Source organism: Somniosus microcephalus, chromosome 12 (genome assembly GCF_052327205.1).
Source record: "Somniosus microcephalus isolate GS21.2 chromosome 12, FLI_Smic_1.0, whole genome shotgun sequence".
Taxonomy (NCBI): Eukaryota; Metazoa; Chordata; class Chondrichthyes; order Squaliformes; family Somniosidae; genus Somniosus; species Somniosus microcephalus.
This window is the reverse complement of record NC_140998.1, coordinates 192,836,110-192,858,115: the sequence shown is the minus strand read 5'-3', so window position 1 is coordinate 192,858,115 and position 22,006 is coordinate 192,836,110. Positions and strand designations below refer to the sequence as shown.

Below are 22,006 nucleotides of genomic sequence, written 5' to 3'. Positions count from 1 at the left end.
GACATAAGTATTTCACTCTCAAGCCCAATGTGATATTCTATCATATTATGATCACTCTTTCCCAGAGGATCCTTTACTATGAGATAACTGAAGTCTCCCATCCTTGGTATGATTCTGGTAAATCTCCTTTGCAACTTCTCTAAGGCTTTGACATTCCTTCTAAAGTGTAGTGCACAGATTTGGACAAAATACTCTAGCTGAGGCCTAAACAGTGATTTATAAAGGTTTACCATAATTTCCTTGCATTGGTACTCCATGCCGCTATTGATAAAGCCTAGGGTCCCAAATGATTTATTAGTAGCCTTAACAATATGCCCTGCCACCTTCAAAGATTTGAGTATGTGAATCCCAAGGTGTCTGTTCCTGCACCCACTTCAAAATGTTATCATTTAATTTATGTTGCCTCTCCTCAGTTTTCCTTCCAAAATGCATCACTTCACACTGTTCTGCATTAAATTTCATCTGCCATGTGGCTTCCCATTTCATTACTCTATCTACATCTTCCTGAAAACTTCTACTATCCTTTTCACTGTTTACTATGTTTCCAAGCTTTATGTCATCTGCAAACATTGAAATTATGCCCCAATTGTCAAAGTCCAGATCATAAATATATATGAGAAAGAACAGGGGTCCTAATACTGACCCCTGGGGGATACCACTGTATACTTCCCTCCAGTCTCATAAACAACCATTCAGCACTACTCTTTGCTTTCTGTCTCATGGCCAATTTTGAATCAACGCTAACATTCCCCCTTTGATCCCATGGGCTTCAATTTTGCTAATAAGTCTATTACATCGCACTTTATCAAACACCTTTGAGACTGTAACAGAAAACAAATGATACTTTGGCTACAGATCCCAATTTTGGTCAGAATCCTTACATTTTGGTTCTTGTGTTGACACCGACATTGTGGTCCATTTGATACCGAGTTCCTTGGCATATTCATCACCATACCAGACCAGCAGCTCGCACCGAGGAGGAACAGGCTTGCAAGTCCTGTAATAAATTTTGCCACAGTGCTGAAAGGCTACAAGGTTCTGCTCCTCCTCCTTTCTGGCACAGTTAACAAACCTGGAAGATAACACACAAATATTTAAGTGTCCAAAAATAAGTTAATATTGTTAAATGAATACAGAATGTTTTGCGAGTTAGAATGAGAGAACATCTCCCCAGCCATGGACATAATTTCAATTTCAAACATACTGTCAGGAGAGGACACTCAGTGGGGACCAATCACTTCAGTGTAGATACGAAAGATAATGGCCCCAATATTTCTAAGGAGGGAGTGTCTGACGGGGGGTGGGAGAGGTGCAGCAATCCAGAATTACAGGTTTCCCGGAGTTCCTGCTGAATTTAATGCCTAGAGCTGATTTTAAAAATTGGCTCGTTTTTCCAGCCACAGCCACCTAGAATGAAAGGCTGACTGGTCACAGATCACAGGTTGTTGGGTGGGATATTGTACTGGATGGATCATATAAAATGGGACAAATGATCTTTTTCATCCGTTACTATCTTGTGATCCTCACAATATGGTATCAGTCTTCCCTCACCTCATCCAATTTGATGTAGATTCATCCTTCGCATCAATGTATCCAAAATCCTTGTTGGATTTGCTGATCTGCAGAAAGGTATTTTGATAATGGATTAATAAAAAATTTAAAAGCAACTTTATCTTTATATTAGACTGTCATAAGGCTTAACATGTATTGCAAGATTCTATTACATCGCCTCCCATGTCTTTGAGTAAAAATTGACCTTCCTTTACCTGTGTTCTGTGATTATACCTTTTTATCCGAGTGCCCAGTTCAACACGATGGCTGGGACTGAAATGATGCAGCATCGGAGCTCGAAAAATAGTATAATGGTGCTGAACAGTTTCAGGAAGCTTTGTAAAGTCAGGAAAGGTCCCTGAATTACTGTATCGTCAGAGCGCCCAGGATTTGGCAACTGCTGTTCAATGCATTCTGAAACTAGGAATGATGAGAGTTGGTTGAGGTGAGGCCTGACTCACCTCTGTCCATAAATACAATGACAGCAGGCTCTGGGAATCTCCAGGAACTGCTTTAATAGGATAATACCTGAATTAGAGCAACAGCACTAAATTAATCAGAAGATGAACAAAGTACAAGGGACTGGAATGTAGGCTCATTCTTAGTTGACCTTGGCTCAGTACAAAGCCATTGGATTAAAATGATAACAGATACAAGGCCATCCAATACCAACAGGCTCTATTCCTCAAAAACAGGAGTGGGGAATCAAGCTAAGAATGCAATAGACAGAGGCCTAGAAATTGGATAAGGCCCAAAAACAGGTGCGGGCAGCACGATGTGCCCACGCCCGTTCAAAGTAGTGCAGGCAGCACATAAAATTCATGCCGGCTGCTCATTATAGTGATCATAGCGCTGAAATGTGCTGCTGATTGTCTTAGTGCTGATTCGGGGGGCCAATATTGGGTGGAGTCTTGTGGCCAATAAAGTTTGTTCAAGGCTCTAATACAGGGGAAGTGCTTTTTTGCACAAACACCTCATTGTCATTGTGGAGAAAACCATGGCCCAATAGCCAAGAAAAAGGGCAAGGAGATTTTCTGATGTGGCACTGGAGGCCTTGATCCTGGAGGTTCTATGACATCCTCAGGTCCTCTACCAACAGGGGGCAGGAGGCCCGCGGACACAAGAAGGCTGTGGGTGGAGACTGCTGAAGCCGTCAGTAGGATGAGTGTTGTCCGCAGAACCTGGATCCAGTGCTGCAAAATGTTTAGTGACCTCACACGACTGGTCAAGGTGAGTAAATGCATCTTCAAATACCATATCCCACTACCTGTGCCATGAATCGCACACACTGTTCAATGCACCACACCCCTATCAGTCACCTACCAACAATCTCTAGCCAGCACCATTCAGACATCACACACTTACCACTGCTGCAAGAGTTACACCCACATCTCACACCTTGCACAAATTGCCAGCTATTCAACCATGGCAGGCACATCACCCAAACATATTGTACCACACTCACTGACACTTCCCTTTCTCTTGCAGGCCAAGTTGGCGCACAACCTCCAAGAGCACCAGCAGATGGGCGGCAGTTCTGTCAACAAGGGCAAATGGCGATGACGAAGTCCAGCACCGCCTTCAGTGTGCCAGTGCAGCCTTCGGTCGCCTCAGGAAGAGAGTGTTTAAAGACCAGGACCTCAAACCCGGCACCAAGCTCATGGTCTACAGAGCAGTAGTGATACCCGCTCTCCTGTATGCCTCAGAGACATGGACCATTTACAGCAGGCACCTCAAAGCACTGGAGAGGTACCACCAATGCTGCTTCCACAAGATCCTGCAAATCCATTGGCAGGATAGGCGCACCAACATCAGTGTTCTTGCTCAGGCCAACATTCCCAGCATAGAAGCTTTGACCACGCTCGATCAGCTCCGACGGAGAGGTCACATCGTCCACATGCCCGATACGAGACTCCCAAAACAAATGCTCTACTCGGAGCTCTGAAACGGCAAGAGAGCCCCAGGTGGGCAGAGGAAATTCTTCAAGGACACCCTGTCAGGAATGACCCAGATTCTGCCTCGCCTCGCCACCAGAGGGCACCATGAACTCTTAATTGTGTCCTTCTTTATTCCTAATTGTACTCACCTGTGCATTGTTATATGCGTACTATTTAAGTGGTGCTTAGTTTATGTTCATTGCTCAGTCTTGAGTTTCACTGCCCTGTGATACCGCTTGCCGCTGTGCTGTTGTTATTTTGTTTATTTCAAGTAAAGTCTATCTTTGTTTTTGCAACCTAACCTCTGCCCCAGTTTGCCTTCCTGCAGTTGGGTTCACCAAGTTCCAGTCCTCACAGCAAGACTGAGCCAAAACATGGACCCAGCAGAGAAGGACCAATGGCTACGACAAATCTTTGAACAGCTACAACTGATCTTGGACGAACTGCGGTGCCTCGCCACGTCATTCTCCCGAAGCCAGAGACAGCTGGAGGCCCGCGTCATTGCTTTCCATCAGAGCCAGAGTCAGGTGATCCAAGCTACTCCAGCACCGTTACCCGCTCCTCCGGTTTTGCCTCCCACTCTGAAAGAACCCCGATTACCTGCACCCGAGCACTACGACGGTAACCCAGGAGGATGTCAAGGTTTTCTAACCCAGTGTTCCCTGGCTTTCCAACTGCAAGGTTCATTATTTCCCAGTGACCGTTCCCGAGTGGCCTACATCATTTCACTATGGCAAAGCACTTACCTGGGCTACGGCCGTCTGGAAACAGCAAACTCCGGCATGTTCAAACTACCAACTTTTCTCTGAGGAAATGAGAAGGGTCTTTGATCATCCTGTCAGTGGGAGAGAGGCATCTAACAAACTGCTTCGGCTTCGCCAGGGGGCTCGTAGCGTTGCGGACTACGCTATTGAGTTTTGCACTCTCGCTGCAGAGAGCCAATGGAATTCGGAGGCGCTCATCGCCACTTTTCGCCACGGTCTCACGGATGAAATCAAGGATGAACTGGCTTCCAGAGATCCGGTGAGTGATTTGGAGTCTCTTTTTGATATATCCATTCGAGTGGATAATCGTCTCCGTGAGAGGCGAAGAGAACGCCACTCCTTTTTCACCCCGCTTCCGGAGACCAGAGCCTTCCCTGCTTCGAAGCCATCCGAGAACCTCCGAGCCATCCCGAGTCCATCTTTGACTGATCCAGAGAAGCCCATGCAGTTGGGAGTAACTCATCTCTCGCAGCCTGAACGTGATCGCCGAATGAGAGAGGGATCTTGCCTCTATTGTGGGGAACCGGACCACTTTCGCTCTTCTTGCCCAAAGTTGGTGGGAAAAGCCAGGGCTCGTCCAGGACGGAGGGAACTGAGATGAGTGTAGCCATCCCTCCCGGCCCCACTGTTTCTAGGGTCCTGCTGGCATCCTCCCTTTTCTGGGGCAATCAACAACATGATCTTAAGGCCCTGGTGGATTCTGGGTCCGATGGTAACTTCATGGATCTGGGTTTAGCCAAACAGCTCAAGATTCCTCTGACCCATCCTGATCACCCCCTCACTGTTGTCGCCCTGGACGGAAGACCCCTGGGCTCCGGAACTATTCACCATCTTACTGCCCCCCTGTGTTTGGGCGTGGAAGGACAACATTTCGAGACCATCCAATTCTGCCTTATCCACTCTCCCGAGTTTCCATTAGTTCTGGGTTACCCTTGGTTGGCCTGCCATAATCCACGCATGGATTGGGCCGCCGGCCGGCTTACGGAATGGGGCTCGCCTGCCATACCACCTGTCTTCGCTCCAAGTCTCCTTCCCAGCCCCAGGAGTCCCCATCGCACTCTGAATTGTCCCGAGTGCCTCCCGAGTATGAGGATTTAAAAGAGGTCTTCAGTAAGGTTCGAGCCACATCACTTCCCCCTCATAGGCCATATGACTGTGCCATTGACCTCCTGCCTGGGACATGCCCACCTAGGGGTAGGATCTTCTCCCTTTCTGCTCCAGAGACCGCCGCCATGGAGGATTACATCCGTGATGCCCTCGCCGCTGGCTTCATCCGTCCGTCCACCTCTCCTGCTGGTGCCGGTTTTTTCTTCGTGAGTAAGAAAGTTGGAGGTCTCCGCCCCTGCATCGACTACCGTGGCCTTAACAGGATTACTATAAAAAACCGTTATCCTCTTCCGCTCATGTCGACGGCCTTCGAGCTACTACAGGGAGCCACAGTCTTCACAAAATTGGATCTCCGCAACGCCCACAACCTCATCCGCGTCCGCGAAGGGGACGAGTGGAAGACGGCATTCAACACACCTACTGGGCACTATGAGAACCTGGTCATGCCCTTTGGATTGACCAACGCCCCTGCTGTGTTCCAGGCGCTCATCAACGACGTCCTCTGAGACATGCTGAATTGCTTTGTCTTTGTCTACCTGGCTGACATTCTCATTTTCTCCAAAACTCTTCACGATCATGTCCAGCATGTAAGGCAAGTCCTGCAACGTCTGCTTAACAACCTCTTGTTTGTCAAGGCTGAGAAGTGTGAGTTTCACGTTGCCACGGTTTCATTTCTGGGCTTCATCATCTCCAGCGGCAACATCCAAATGGACCCTGGCAAGACCCAAGCTGTCCGAGATTGGCCACCACCCACCTCTCTCAAACAGGTGCAACGTTTCTTGGGATTTGCTAATTTCTATCGGAGATTCATCAGGAACTTCGGCACCATTGCTGCCCCTCTCAACGCCCTCACCAAAACCGCTTCCACCCCGTTCAGTTGGTCCACTGAGGCTGCGCAGGCTTTCGAGGATCTCAAGCGGCGCTTCACGCCTGCTCCTGTCCTCGTGATTCCGGATCCCTCACTCCCCTTCATTGTCGAGGTGGATGCCTCGGATATAGGTCCCAGCGGTCTAACGACAACAAACTGCACCCTTGCACCTTCTTTTCTCGCCGACTCACTCCTGCAGAACGAAACTACGATATTGGAAACAGGGAACTACTAGCAGTTAAGTTGGCACTGGAGGAGTGGAGACATTGGTTGGAGGGGTCTAAACACCCGTTCATTGTCTGGACAGACCATAAGAATCTGGCCTATATCCAGGAGGCCAAATGGCTTAACTCTCGTCAAGCTCGCTGGGCACTGTTTTTCAATCGTTTTGACTTTGTCCTGTCATATCGTCCAGGATCCAAGAATCTCAAGCCTGATGCTCTCTCCAGGCAATTTGATCCACCCGAGCAGGAGAGACAACCAGAACCTATTCTTCCTACTTCTCGAATTGTAGCACCGGTTCGCTGGGGGATCGAGATGCTGGTCAGAAAGGCGCAACAGAGGGAGGCAGACCCTAGCAACGGCCCACCCGGTCGCCTTTTTGTTCCCAACACGGCACGCTCACAAGTCCTGCAGTGGGGGCATTCGTCACAACTCACCGGTCATCCAGGCACATCCAGGACGCTGGAGTTCCTTCGCAGAAGGTTCTGGTGGCCCACCATGGAGAAGGACGTAAAGGCGTTCGTGGCAGCTTGTGCCATTTGTGCACGAAACAAGAACCCTCGATCTCGCCCCAGGGTTTGCTGCATCCTCTCCCCATTCCCACCCGCCCCTGGTCACACCTCTCTGTGGATTTCATCACAGGCCTTCCACCATCTCAAGGCAACACTGTCATTCTGGTAATCGTAGATCGCTTCTCCAAAGCCTGTCGCTTTCTGCCCTTGCCCAAGCTTCCCTCAGCCCAAGAGACAGCCGAGCTCATGGTCCAGCATGTTTTCAGGTTGTTCGGTTTGCCTCTTGACATCGTCTCTAACCGTGGTCCACAATTAACCTCCCGGTTTTGGAGAGCTTTCTACAAGCTCATTGGAGCTACTGTCAGCCTTTCCTCGGGTTTCCACCCTCAGTCTAACGGTCAAACAGAACAGATCAACCAAGACCTGGAGACGACTCTGAGGTGTCTCGTGTCTGCTAACCCTGCGACTTGGAGTCGTCACATCATCTGGACTGAGTACGCGCACAACACCTTGCGCTGCTCCCCCACAGGAATGTCGCCATTCGAGTGCCAGTTCGGTTTTCAGCCTCCACTGTTCCAGGAGCAGGAGCTCGAGGTGGGGGTTCCCTCCGCGGAGAAGTTTGTCCAGCGCTGTCGACGGACCTGGAGGAGAGCGCGGCTGGCCTTGCAACGAGCTTCTCGGCAATGACAGATCCAGGCCAACAAGCGGCGCAGACCGGCTCCTTCATTCCGTCCTGGTCAGAGGGTCTGGCTTTCTACGCAGGATCTCCCGCTGCGAGTGGAGTCCCATAAGCTGGCGCCCCGTTTCATCGATCCCTTCACGGTGTTGAGGAAGGTCAACCCGGTGTCCTACCGTCTCCAGCTGCCCCGCTCCATGCAGATTCATCCTACCTTCCATGTCTCTCGGCTCCGGCCAGTGGCCATCAGTTCCCTGGCGCCCGCCACGGGCCTCCTCCTGCTCCCCGCATCATCGAAGGCCAGCCTGCCTACACGGTCCATCGCCTGATGGACTCTCGCCGGGTTCGCGGGGGCCTCCAGTTCCTGGTGGACTGGGAGGGATATGGTCCAGAGGAATGCTCCTGGGTCCCGGACCGGAACATCCTGGATCGCGATTTAGTGCAGAACTTTCTTCGTCGTTGCCATGGACCTTCTGGGGGAACATCAGGGGCCGTTCCTAGCGGGGGGGGTCCTGTCAGGAATGACCCAGATTCTGCCTCGCCTCGCCACCAGAGGGCACCATGAACTCTTAATTGTGTCCTTCTTTATTCCTAATTGTACTCGCCTGTGCATTGTTATATGCCGACTATTTAAGTGGTGCTTAGTTTATGTTCATTGCTCAGTCTTGAGTTTCACTGCCTTGTGATCCCTCTTGCTAGCCTGTATCTGTGCTGTTGTTATTTTGTTTATTTCAAGTAAAGTCTATCTTTGTTTTTGCAACCTAACCTCTGCCTCAGTTTGCCTTCCTGCAGTTGAGTTCACCAAGTTCCAGTCCTCACACACCCTCAAAGCCTCCTTGAAAAAGTGCAACATCCCCACCGACACCTGGGAGTCCCTGGCCCAAGACCGCACAAAATGGAGGAGAAGCATCCGGGAAGGCGTTGAACACCTAGAGTCTCTTTGCCGGGAGCAAGCGGCAGCCAAGCACAAGCAACGCAAGGAGTGCATGTCAACCCAAGCACCCCACCCGCCCCTGCAACCACCGTCTGCCCCACCTGTGACAGAGACTGTAGGTCCTGCATTGGACTCATCAGTCACCTGAGAACTCATGTTTAATGTGGAAGCAAGTCATCCTCGGTTCCGAGGGACTGCCTAAGAAGTAAGAAGAAGGGTAAGTCAGAATTGAGAACCTCATGGACTTGAAGGAAGTAGTGCTCGCAATAATTGTTGGGGCAGTGACAGAGTCCATGGTGAGCGGGGAAGTGAAAAACATTGCTGATGATGACGGTATGCTTATACCTAATCCTTCTTCTCACAGCCCATTATCCCTCATCCTACAATCTCTTTTCACTTGCACGCTGCTGATGGTGTATGCATGGATATCTGGCTTTCCCTCCTACCTCAACACAACCCAACCCTTGTGCATTTCTACTTTCAGATACCCAAGCACTGCCAGCAGCCCAGCCTGTCCCTGAAGTTCTGGAGGAGGAGAGTGATGGAGGAGAAGAAGACACAGCAACACTGGAACTGACACTCGCAGACACCAGCTCAGCAAATGGCACTGCCTGTACTTTAGAGGGTAGTATAGAGGCAGGATCTGCACGTGATGAATCACCAGGCATGAGTGGGCTGCAGCCAAGCCAGGGGGAAAGTGTAGCTCGGGTGCCAGCTCCCCGCAGGGCGAGATTATGCACGAGTTCTGCTGCACAGAACTCAGATGTTGTTCTCGATGGGGCAGCCTTCAGAAGGAGGGTGATGGGCCTGCACACAGAAATGCTTGGTGTAATGGCAAGCCTGCCAGAGAGCCTCTGGTCAGTGTCAAGCAGCATGGAGGAGTCCGGCTCCAATATTATGGGTTTTTGCGTTGGGCTTGGAGCCCATGATTTCCAGGGTGGAAATAATGGGCAACTCCATTGGAGAACTTGTGGACCCAACCATGATGCTGGGTATGATGGGCGAACTCACATTTCCATTGCAGCACAACGGAAGCGACCCAACGTCTCACTGCTGCAGTGGAAGCGCAGACTGCTCTCCTACAATCTCAACTTGTTGCCCCGCAAGCTCAGACTGATGCCATTGTGGCTGGGTTTATGAGTGTGGAAAAGTGCTCGCAGGTTGTCACAGCAGTCCAGCAATCTGTGCTCCAACAGATGGCTAATAGTGCTGAGGCCCCATCCCAAGGGAGTGGCAGTGGTCCCGTGGAGCAAGAACCTGCTGTCCTCTCTCAAGAAGACAGCATTCGTACTCCCACCACTGCCACCCTGCCAGCCCTTGCACCAGCCAGCCCAGGCTTCTGCCGCCCATACCAAGGTGGCGCAGTCTACAGCCGGGCTTTCTAGGGCCATTGCTGCTCGAGATCATCCTGCAGGCCCATCTGTAGTCTCCCCACTGAAAGTCAGCAGCTTTCCACCAGCCATGCTGCAGCCACTGGGGGAGCACTTCGTAGGAGCACTAGAGTAGGAAAAGGCACAGCAAAGGCAGACACTAAGGGAATGCACAAGGATGATTAGCTGACTTTGTTCTTTTGATTTGAATTTGATAATTTATAAATTTATGTTTGAAATGTGTGTTTTGTGCTGGCTCTCATTTCAGCTTTGTGCCCAGGAGGACGCTGTGATGTTCTGTGACAGAGGGATGGTAAGATGGGGAAGTGGTGAGCAACGGGGATTGGGGTTTCACTCACTGCAACCAGAGTCTGTTGGGGCGCTCATGGACAGCCCATCTGGATCGGGGATGTGCTGCCTGCCTGCTCACTTCCTCCTCCTCCTCCTCCTCTCTTATTTATCAGGATAGCATCTTTGTTATCAAGATTGGCTAAAAGTGTTGGGACTCTACACTTTAGGGAAGCATAGACTTAAGGGGAATTTGATTGAGGTTCAGAAGATAATGAAGGGGTGAAGGGAATGATTGTGTTCCAGCTGATAGTTTGTTTCAATTAAATAGGTTAGGAAGGACTAGGGGTCACAAATTTAAGTTGTACAAGTCTAGATCTAGGTTAGATGTCAGGATGAGGTTCTTTTCCCATAGAATAGTGGACCTCAGGAACAGGCTGCCATCTCGTGTGGTGGACACGGACTCGCTGAATTCTTTCAAGCGCGAGCTGGACTTGTTTCTGGCTGGGGCAGAGATCACCTCTTACAGAAGGTAGGGACTGCAGGGAATTCAGGACCAGAGTGATCTCCTGGACTAGTTTCGATCACCTAGTTAGGTCGGAAAGGAATTTCCCAAATTATTCTTTCCCAAATTGGCCTTGGTATTTTATGGTTTTGGGTGGGATGGAGTGTGTATATTGTGATACACCAGGTATCGCAATTGTATGGGACAGGCTTGATGGACCTGTGATGGCATGGGCTGTGCCCTCATGTGGACACGCTGTGGAGCATGCAGCAGACCACCACGAAATGGGAAACCCGCTCTGGCCTGTATTGGAAGGCTCCTCCTGAGCAGTGAAGGCAGTGGAACTGTTGCTTGAGAACCTCAATGGTCTGCTCGATGAGACTCCTCATGGCAGCATGGCTGTCGTTATTTGAGTGCTGGCCATGAGTGGTGCGGTTGTGGAGGGAACTCATCAGCCAGGAGCAGAGTGTATAGCCCCTGTCCCTAAACAGCCACCCTCGGGTTTGACGTGGTGGTTCAAAGACTGCTGGCAAAGTGGTCTGGTGCAGGATGAAGGCATCGTTACTGCTGCCATGATACCGGGCATTCACCATCATCATGGTCGCACAAGAAGTGCACATTAAGTGACTGGTAGCCCTTGCAGTTACGGAATATCTCAGGATTGGTATGCGGTGCGCGCAAAGCCACAAGTGTGCAGTCGATGCTGCACTGCACCATGAGGAATCCCGCTAGCCTGGCAAAGCCACATGCATGCTCCTCCTACTTCTCTCTGTTCGGAGAGAAGACAATGAAGTCCCTTCTCCTGGAGTAGACAGCCTCTGTGACTTCCTGGTTGCAGCGATGGACAGCAAACTGGGAGATGTTAGCTATGTCTCCTTTTCCAGACTGGCAAAAAAATTTAGGGCCACAGTGACTTCAGGGCCACTGGGAGAGCTGCTGCGCTCTGAGGCTGCATGTTCGGCTGCAGGAGGTGGCAGAGTTCTGTGACTGCCTCCTTGGTGAAGCGAAGCCTCCTAATACACTGCTCCTGGCTTAAGCACAGGTAGAAGAAGTGCTCTTGGAAGACCTCTGCTCCATCTCCGTCATACTCGAGCGCGAGGGGGACTGCAAGTAGAGACCCCATGACTGGGAGCAAGTGGTGTGAGCAGAAGCCTTTAAATGAGTAGCAAGGTCCCTGTCACCTCAACAACATTAAATAACTGTAGAAAGCTCCAAACAGTCGCACAAACTGTGCCAGAGCCAGGACAGATCAAAAAGCAAGTCAGCTGTAAGTTGTTGATGACCCCTTTAAATAGCGGACCTGGGAGGTCCTTCCTGCTGCTGAACGTATGGTCAGCTGGTCGTGATAGGGAGAGGGTGCAAAATGGAGCGGCATATCAAAAATGGCAGATATTGTGTCAAACCAGCGTTCGACACTCATTGGGCTGGATTTTCCAAGCCCCGAGGAGGCAGGACGGCCGGTAAAGTAGCAGAAATGCCAGGAGGCGGGAAGATGTGCTGCTTCAGGTCCCGTCTCCTGGAGGCGGGAAAGGCATTAAATACTTTTAACTGCCTGTTAACAGGCAGAAATAAGGATTAGTGCCATTTTACCTTCACAGCTGAAGGCTTCCCGACCTCGGAGAACCCCGCCGGGTTGGAGGTGATGTGGAGGAGGTCTTCGGTGGTCGGAGGTACCTAGAAGTAAGATGTAGAGGTGAGTGATGGGTGCAAGTGTGGAGTGGTAAGTATGTAAGGTGAGTGACAAGTGTAAAAAAATGGTCACTTACCTTGTTTTCTTCCTACAGCCTTCATCCTCTCTGGATCGGGAGACCCGACATCCTCCTTGTCGATTTCACAGACTGGCTGTTGGATCCTCTGAACCAACAGCCACGTGAAATCCACAAATTGAAAGGTTTGATGAGTCCTGAACACAAGCACTCATCAAACTGCAGAGAATGTCAGTGTTTGACAGCTTCACAGAGCTGTCAAACGCTGACATTTCTTCTTTCAAGAAGTCTTGACAGATAGCACGTCTGACATTGACGTGCTCTGTGAGTGATTTCCTCCCTAATTGGCCTGCTGAGCCAGCAGGGCGGGCTTTACAAGGTCAATCAGGGGAAAATCCCTCTGGTTGTTCAGACGAGGGTAGAGGCGGGACATTGACACAAGCAACAATCCCGCCTCCAACTTGTCTCCATTGAGAAAATCCAGCCCATTGATGTGACGATCTGCCTCATCTAACTATCTGGGGCATGCACAGGCAACGGCAGCACTACCGACCTCGCAAAATGGCGGCCACTGCAGGACCCACCGAAAGCAAGGCAGCCACCATTTCTCAGCAAAACCAGCCTGACCGGCCAGCGCTGAAACATTGGAATTTGCGGCCATGGAGTTCAATAATTGCCTCATCTGGCACGGGGGTGGGGAGGAATTCTAGTGAGGGATTTTGTTTCAGAGTGTGAACGTGCTGCCTCAGCTGGGGGCGGGGCAGGTGGCAGAGTTTTTATGAATAGTTGGGAGTCTGCTATGGCCTCAGTGGGGTGAGAGGATCTTTCTCTCAGCACTGACACTATCAGCTGTGGGGAAGGCGCTGTGAACTTTGATACACCTTTGGTCTCAGTGGGGTAAATTGCAATTGTTTCCTCTGTGGTGGTGTTTGGTGGGTTTCAGTCAGATAGAAGCATGTTTGCTTTCTTGCTTCCTGATGGTGGTGAGTCATGTTTGGGTAGTTCCGTGGCTGCTCCCAGCCCTACAATAAACACACCCAGTAATCCATTCTTCATTTGTGAACATTTCCATGTGTTGACAGGCTAGTTGAACACAAGAGGCCTCACAGCAAAGATTAATTCTGTCTTCACTCGCTGTCTACTTATCAGTAGGACTCACTGAGTAGCAACCAGGAATAGGAACCTTGGATAATTTACAGAAAATAAATTCCAATAAGTCCTGAACCTTTTTATAAAATAAGGAACTTGATAACGACATTAGTCACTTACCGTCCATGAATATCCACTGACAGCCTCTGCTTCTTCATTTGATACTACTCCTTCATAGGGTCCAAAGTGAACGCCTTTGGGAATAACCTGCCCTTCATTCCATACACCAAGACCCAGCTTTTCGAATTTTTGAAGTCGCTATGCTGAGACCCTCCGGAAGGGTTAAACGTGCTCTGTCTGGCTGACCGAATTCCACCACCATGTCCTTTATGAACACTGGAGGACCATGCACAGGGCATTCTTCTATAAAAAATGTCTCGCAGTCTTCACAAACTAACACATAAAATACAAATTAAAGATGGATCAGGATCTCAATTCATTATTCAGTGTTCATGAAGGTGAAGGGGGTTAGTACTGAGAAAGGATAGATTACCTATCGTAGATTGCAATTCAGTCTGCACACACAAGTATGATATTTCCATGATCTATCAGCTGGGGAAAACACTTGGGGCATCTTCCCTCTATGAAAATTACATCCAGTGCCAGTCAGATCTTCCCCCACTCTGTTGTATACAAGGGCTTGTTCTGGGCGACATGTTCAGTTCTTTACTCCAAAAAGGCAGTACTGACCACAATTAACAACAGCATTGCAAAAACTGTCAACAGTATCTCCAGGCTGTGCTGCACCTGATAAGATTAGGAGTGGGCAGGAAGGGAATTTTGCACAAGGAGGCTGAATTACCTCCTATAGCTACCTCATTCTTTGCATGAAGTTCAACCTGCATATCCAGTAACAAAAGACCCTCTAAACCATCAGGCAAATCACACTAGGGGACAGTGTCACTTCTCAAATCTGCCCTTTCAGTTATGCCATCATCTTCTTCCCACACCCCTTCCCAAACCATGCTGACTCCCAACTTAATTCTGGCTGCACCGTCAATTCTTTGGAGATGGTCATTGTTTGCTGTTCATAAGTTTGAATGTTAGCTGCCGCTTGTCAGCCCAAGCCTGGATGTTGTCCAGATCCTGCTGTAGGCTGGTATAGGATGCTTCAATATCTTAGACAAGGAGCTGCTATTCCCTGTAATCAGGGGCCATTAGTTTATAATTACTGAAAGTCCTATTCTATTTTATTACAAGATTCCAGAATTATTATCAATAGTTTGGGGATCATATTTGTGATTGTTTTTCCTCAGTGATAAAGAACAATCGGTGCCTGTTTGTGGGCAAACACAGGCCTGCACTCCTGTCCCACCACTCTGACATGCTGCATTGCTCCACCAATCCCCTGGCCTACCAAGGCCCCTGTGTCATCACACCAAAACACCCAATAAATTATTCCTGCCCTGAGGAAATGGATAGGTTACTTTGCACATACACAGGTAATCATCGTCACAAAGTTTCCTTTCTTCAGTATAAACTTTTCTCTCTCTATTTCTGAAACTGTATCTTCTGCTTTCAGTCTTTTTGGTTGTTTCATTTGCTGACCCCACGATCTTTCCAGTACAGACAACTGTGGAGTAAATCAAAAAGATCATGAAGAAAAATTGAACCAATTAATTTTAATATTCTTGCATGTAAGGTTTGTTTCTGGTTACACAGAAGATGCTGAAGACATTTACATAATAATGCAAGACACTGTGTTAATCTGATTTGAATGACTACGGTAGTGGTCACATTATCAACATAGAGCATCTCTTCCTCATTAAAAAAAATAATTATTCAAAATAGTAATACTTTACTGAAATCCTTTATTCCAGGACAAATACCTTTATTGGATTCGCTACAAGATTCATTTTCACAAAGCAAGGTGCTCGTTTCTCTTTTGATCTTTTTAACTGGAGCTGTCTCTTCCATCGCTGAGGCATTGTCCTCAGTGAAGCCCCTGGAAACTTCAGCTTTATCCTCTTCTGAATGGGACGCCATCTGCGATGGGGCTTTTTGGTTCTGAAATGCAGAATGTGACGGTAAAACTGTACCTCACCGCTTCTGAATGAAAGAATAGCTGCCTCAAGACTGCCTGTATTACTAAAGTCAAAGTGTTTGTCTATTTTTCCTGTCCATTAGTTGTTTCCGAATATTTAATAAACAAAGCTACCCAACTACCCATTGGATAAATACAGTTGCTCCCCAGTGTAGTCCTGAGCCACACATATCAGAAAGTTCCCATGTTTGATACTGTACTCCTGTGTTAAGTTTGCTGATCTCAGCAAATGTGGTAAACTTAATAGCATCATAGAATGGTTACAGCACAGAAGTAGCAGAAGTAGGCGATTCGGCCTGTCGAGCCCATGCTGGCTCTCTGCAAGAGCACTTCAGCTAGTTCCACTCCCTGCCCTTTCCCCATAGCCCTGCGCATTTTTTTCCTTCAGGTACTTATTCAATTCCCTATTGAAAGCCACAATGAATCTGCCTCCACCACCCTTTCAGGCAGTGAATTCCAGATCCTAACCACTCGCTGCGTAAAACAGTTTTCCTCATGTCGCCTTTGGTTCTTTTGCCAATCACCTTACATCTGTGTCCTCTGATTCTCGACCCTTCCACCAATGGGAACAGTTTCTATCTTCTATGTTTCTATGTTTCTCTCTATCTACTCTCTTTAAACCCCTCATGATTTTGAACTCTTCTATCAAATTTCATCCCAACCATTTCTGGAATGAGAAGAACAACCCCAGCTTCTCCAGTCTATCCACATAACTGAAGTCCTTCATCCCTGGAACCATTCTCTAAGGCTTTTGCATCCTTCCTAAAGTGCGGTGCCCAGAATTGGACTCAATACTCCAGTTGAGGCCGAACCAGTGTTTTATAAAGGTTCATCATAACTTCCTTGCTTTTGTACTCTATGCCTCTATTTATGAAGCCCAGGATCCCTTATGCTTTTTTAACCACGTTCTCTGTAAAGTCTGTGGGTTGTACAGTTAATAACGACACAGACTTCAGGAGTAACAAACAAACAGGTCTTTACTATTCGAAGGTCCGGGCGAATCTGCCCCAGTTATCCTGCCACAACACTTATATACTGGTGTGGTCACTGTCGGTATTACAGTATACAGAAGCCAAACAAATAGTGCCACACCTAAAGTAGTTCTCTTAAAGGTGAACGGTTACATTCAATAGTTCCCTTAAAGGTAGACGGGTACATACACTACAATCCTCCCTTTTTAGCTTATTACTTACAGAGTCCCCGTTAAACATACATATCTTCAACTTCCTATAAAACAATTTACCGATATAATCTCGGTGGAGTCAACGTCATATAAACCAATTTACAGATATAATCTCGATGAGAACAGTTCACAAGTTCAGTCTCTGCGGAAACAGTCCATAGATTCAGTCTCTGATCTTGACTCGTTCCGAACAACATCTCTTTGAGGTAGCCGGTTCACATGGCTAGCGTGACTCCTCCATAGCCTTTTTCTTGACGTAACAGCTTGAACTTCTGTCCTGTTGAACCAGCAGTGCGGACTTTTACAACCAACTGGCTGTCTTGATATTTTCCAGTTTTTCAACTAATTTAGCTCCTTTCGTAGTGTCCCGCCTGAGATGGTAGAAGTGCTAATATTTTAGACAGTTATTATCTTCTGCTTCTTCTTTTTCTTTTCTGCCTTTTTGACACTCTCGGAGCTCCTTTCTCAGCTGCCAGCTGTAGCGCCACCAACTCTCTATGTTCCTTAGACCTTAAGTGCTTCATCTGGATTTCAGCACTTTGGGAGTTTTCATCACAAACTGAGCAGACCAGATCCTCGTAATATTCAGTGTCACTCAACAGGTCATGGTAATATTCGGGGTCGTCCTGAGTTAGGCCAGTGAGAGGCCCTTCTACTTCCTTCTTATCCATCTGGACGTTAGCCGACGGTGGTTCCTTCCCTAACCATCTTTCTTGAAAAGACTTCTTCAAGCATTCATATTCATTCCGCTCTTCCTGGGATGTCTGCCATTCCTTCACTACTGGCCTCATTTGTGAGTTCAAAACCTTCCCTTCCATCGGGGATTTCGTTATCAGGCTATTTAATCCTTCTACTGAAGTAGCTGTTTCCACATTCTTCTGTTCCCCTTGACGTAATTCAGCGTACTTTTGGCATCCTTGTAAAAGCTGTGTTGCCACCTCAGCTATCTCCGTGACTTTTGGAAGCTCCGAATTCTTTCCCTTTGAAACCTGAAACTTGTGTTCCCATTTTGGAGTCTTGTCCCTCAGCGTGTGTAAGAGTTGGCTGGCCGTTAACTCTTCTACGGGGACACTGTGGATTAGAGTCTTCTCCATTTCATCCACCTTTCCCTCCAATGTTTTCACCTTCCTTTCCTCCGGTACTTTGGTTTTAAGCGCTCGAAGAAGTTGCGCCTTGATGTTCTCTAACTCCTGTTCAGGGCCCATTCCTACCGTCTCTGTGTTCCTTCCAGTTGCCTTTCCTTCCACTGCCCGGATTCCTAGTTGAATATGTTCTTCAAGTTGTTGAACCTCGGCCATTGCCGCCTCATATTTGTCCTGGGTTTCCTTCAATTATGTAATGAGTTCTTGGACATCTTGAATTTCATGTTCTGCTATGTCTTCCACCTCTAATTTTTCATCGATGGATGAAATCTCTACCGATGAGTCTGTCTTGGCCTGGAGCTCATCAAACATTTCCTGCAGCCTTTGTAATTCTTGCTCATGTTCAACCTTTAGCTGCTCATATGCTTCCACTAAAACTAGCTTTTCGGAGGTTGCCGAGTTAACCCCCTCCAGGATTGTAGTCTGGGCCCGTTCATACTGTTCTTTCAACTTGTTACACTCTGCTTGCAATGAGTCGTAGAGATGAACTGGAATAGAATCCTGGCTTCCTGAAGATTCCTCTTCCTTTGGTTCGTTCTGTAAATATTCTAGTTCCTGAACAGCATCAGGGGAATGTGATTGGTATTTGGCCACGATGGTTCTATGGTCGCTCTCTGCTTGAGCTAGCTGTCTCTGTTGTCTTTCCAGGTTCTCCCATTCGGTGTCCCAGAACTTTTCCATATTTTTCATCTCTTGTACGAGACGGTCACTCAACTGTTCTAATTGTTGTCGTACTTTGACATAAGTTTGAGTCCGAGCTTGGTGTTCTTCCATCGTGGATGAATCCTTAGCTTGAACAGGCTCAGAATTCTCTGTCAACCTGGAGTTCTGCTCTGCAGCTTTATTCTTCTTGGTCACATAAGTCTTCCTGCATGTCTTCGTTTCCTTCCCCATCATCGGCAAGTCCCTTTTTGCCTTGTCTTCCATATTTGAATTGGTCTTATCGTCATCCATTTCAGAATCTGAGCTGATAGCTTGCACCGAGTCCTCCCTCATTATGGCTTTTAGGTAGTGCCATTCCATGTCTATTTTCTTAATCCACTCCCGTCCTAGAAGTGGTGGTCCTCCCTCAGGTAATACGTACAAGTTCATCCTTGGGTGTTCTTTACCCCTACCTCTCACCTTGACTCTTATTTTCCCCATGGGGTATACGTTATGCCCCGTGTATGTCTGTAATACGAACTTGGTATTTCTTAAAGGTATGTGAGAGAATAGCCGGTGGTAGTCCCTTTGGTTGATGACTGATAGAGCTGATCCAGTGTCCAGCTCCATTCTTACTTGGACTCCAGCTATTTTTAATATGACCCAGATGGTTTGTAGATCCGTTTCTTTACCCACATTGTGGATTCTCAGACTACCCAGCTCCTGGTTGTTTGGGTCTGAGTCTGAATTCTTCTCAGCCACCTTCTGTACCTTGTTGTACTTTTCTTGTGGTGGCTTCCTTTAATTGTTGGTCTTCTTCCCTGACCGGCATACCTTCGCGATGTGACCCAGTTTGCCACATTTCCTACACTCTTGGTTCTTAAACCAGCATTGATTCTGGTCATGCGTTGTCTTCCCACAACGGTAGCATTTTATTGTGCTTGAAGTAATTTGGTCCACCCCGAGTGCCACCGCCTTTAGCTGCATTTCCGCCGTTCCTTTCGCTGCGGCTTCGTGCGATGCAGCTATGAGGACAGCCCTGTCCAGTGTGAGGTCGTTTTCTTCCAGTAGTCGCTTCTGCGTTCCTTCTTTGGACAATCCGCATACGAACTTGTCTCGCAGTGCCTCTGTCAGATTCCCTCCGAACTGGCAGTATTTCGCTAGTCTACGCAGTTCAACCAAGTATTCTGCGTTGCTTTCATCTTTCTTCTGCGTTCTTGCATAGAATTTGAATCGTTCAGCCAGCATTAATGGTGTGGGGTTCAAGTGATCCTTCAGCACCGCCACAATCTCTTCGAAAGTCTGATCCACCGGTTTAGCTGGAGAGAGAAGATGTTTCAACAACCCGAATGTTTTCGGCCCCATCATGTTAAGTAAGGTTACAGCTTTTTCCTCCTTAGCTATTTTGTTACTCTTACAATGTATCTCCATACATTCCACGTACGTGGGCCAGTCTTCTATCTCGGAGTTAAAATCGTTGATGTCCCCCCGCTTAGGCATCTTCCTTTCCTTGGGTACAACACAAGTATTTCTTTAAATTCCTATGTATTATTTTTTTTTTTTCTAAGATGGCGGCTTTTCCCGCGAAAATGGCGGTTTCCCGCTCTTTCCTTCTCTCCCCGCCCACTTCAATGGCGGTTTCCCGCTTCTGTCGTCTTCGCCGCCTAATGGCGGCTTCCCGCGTTTCTTCCTGGTGGAAGGGGTACGCTTTCCCCACAGCGGACAGGTTCAGCCGCTGGGCTGGCTCTCGCACAGCTCCCCTTACTCGGCTCTGTCTTTTCCTCCCGCCCGCATGGCTCTACCGGCGCTGGGTACACCCCATTAACGGAGGACAGTTCAGCCGCTGGACTGGCTCTCGCGCAGTCTCCCTCTCCGTACCCGGCTCTGTCGCTCTCTTCCCCGCATGTTCGGTTCTACCGGCTCTGGGTACCCCGTTGGTGGAGAACAGTTCAGCCGCTGGACTGGCTCTCGCGCAGTCTCCTTTGCTTGGCTCTGCCTCTCCCACACGCTCGGTTTCCGCGCTCCGTGGCTTCGTCGCTGCCCGGATTTTTCCCGCCGATCGCGGTCCGGCTGTCACCCGACGCCGTTGGACCCGACTTCTGACCGGCTCAGCTCCCCCTCAACCGAGGTCGAGTGCTCTGCCCTTATCCTCCGGATACTTCTACACCTTCCCCTACTCACAGTCTCTTCGGCCGCCTTGTTCCCTGCTGATCGGCTCACTCCATACCGTGGTAGAAGGGTAGTCAGTGCCTGTTGCTGACGGAAGCTTTTGTTGCTAAAGTCTTCCACCTTTCTCCTGCTGCAGCCTCGTGTTTTCTCCCAGCAGAACGACGAGGGCGGTTGCCTCTCTTCGACGCTCTTCTTGCTTTGGTAGTCTTGCCGCAGGGTACGATCGGACTCGTCGCCACTGTAAAGTCTGTGGGTTGTACAGTTAATAACGACACAGACTTCAGGAGTAACAAACAAACAGGTCTTTACTATTCGAAGGTCCGGGCGAATCTGCCCCAGTTATCCTGCCACAACACTTATATACTGGTGTGGTCACTGTCGGTATTACAGTATACAGAAGCCAAACAAATAGTGCCACACCTAAAGTAGTTCTCTTAAAGGTGAACGGTTACATTCAATAGTTCCCTTAAAGGTAGACGGGTACATACACTACATTCTCAACCTGCCCTGCCACCTTCAACGATTTGTGTACATATACTTCCAGGTCTCTGTTCATGCACCCCTTTTAGAATTGTACCCTTTACATTATATTGCCTCTCCTTGTTCTTCCTTCCAAAATGTATCACTTCACACTTTTCTGCATTAAATTTCAACTGCCACATGTCCACCCATTCCACCAGGCTGTCTATCGTCTTGAAGTCTATCACTATCCTCCTTACTGTTCAGTATACTTCCAAGTTCTGTGTCATCTGCAAATTGTGCCCTGTACACCCAAGTCTAATTACAATTTACCTCAGCACCCTTTTGCAAGGGAGGGAATAAAATTAGCCAGGATTCCCACTAAATGCTAACTAATCATCAGTTGTGGAAAGGGTCTCTGCGTGTATACAAAAAAGGGACAGATCTTCTCCAACAATGATGAGTCTAACATGAAGAACAGCCATTTAGGAAATGCCAACAGGGCTGCACATTAAGTCAGCCTAGACTTAGGAAGCATGAATCAGTGCATTCAGGAAAATGGGAGAGGAGATTAGATGCATAGTTTTACTACTTCACCTTTGGTTTTCACAAACCACCCACAATCCCTAAAAGAGAGGTAGGACTCGAAATTCGGTAGCCCCCAAAAACGGGTGTTTGGGTTGCGGAGTGGAGTCACGAGCCAGGTGGTCAAGAGATAGCCCTTGTCGCCCAGTAGCCACCCACTGGTTTGTCTTGGTGTCTCAAAGACTGAGGGAGT

The 22,006-nt window shown here is 48.3% G+C and overlaps 1 pseudogene; it reads right to left on the bottom strand.

Annotated features, from left to right (window-relative positions):
* Window positions 1-849: 849 nt before the first annotated feature.
* On the bottom strand, window positions 850-15,575 carry LOC147109820 (histone-lysine N-methyltransferase PRDM7-like; annotated as a pseudogene).
* Between the last annotated feature and the right edge of the window lie 6,431 nt (window positions 15,576-22,006).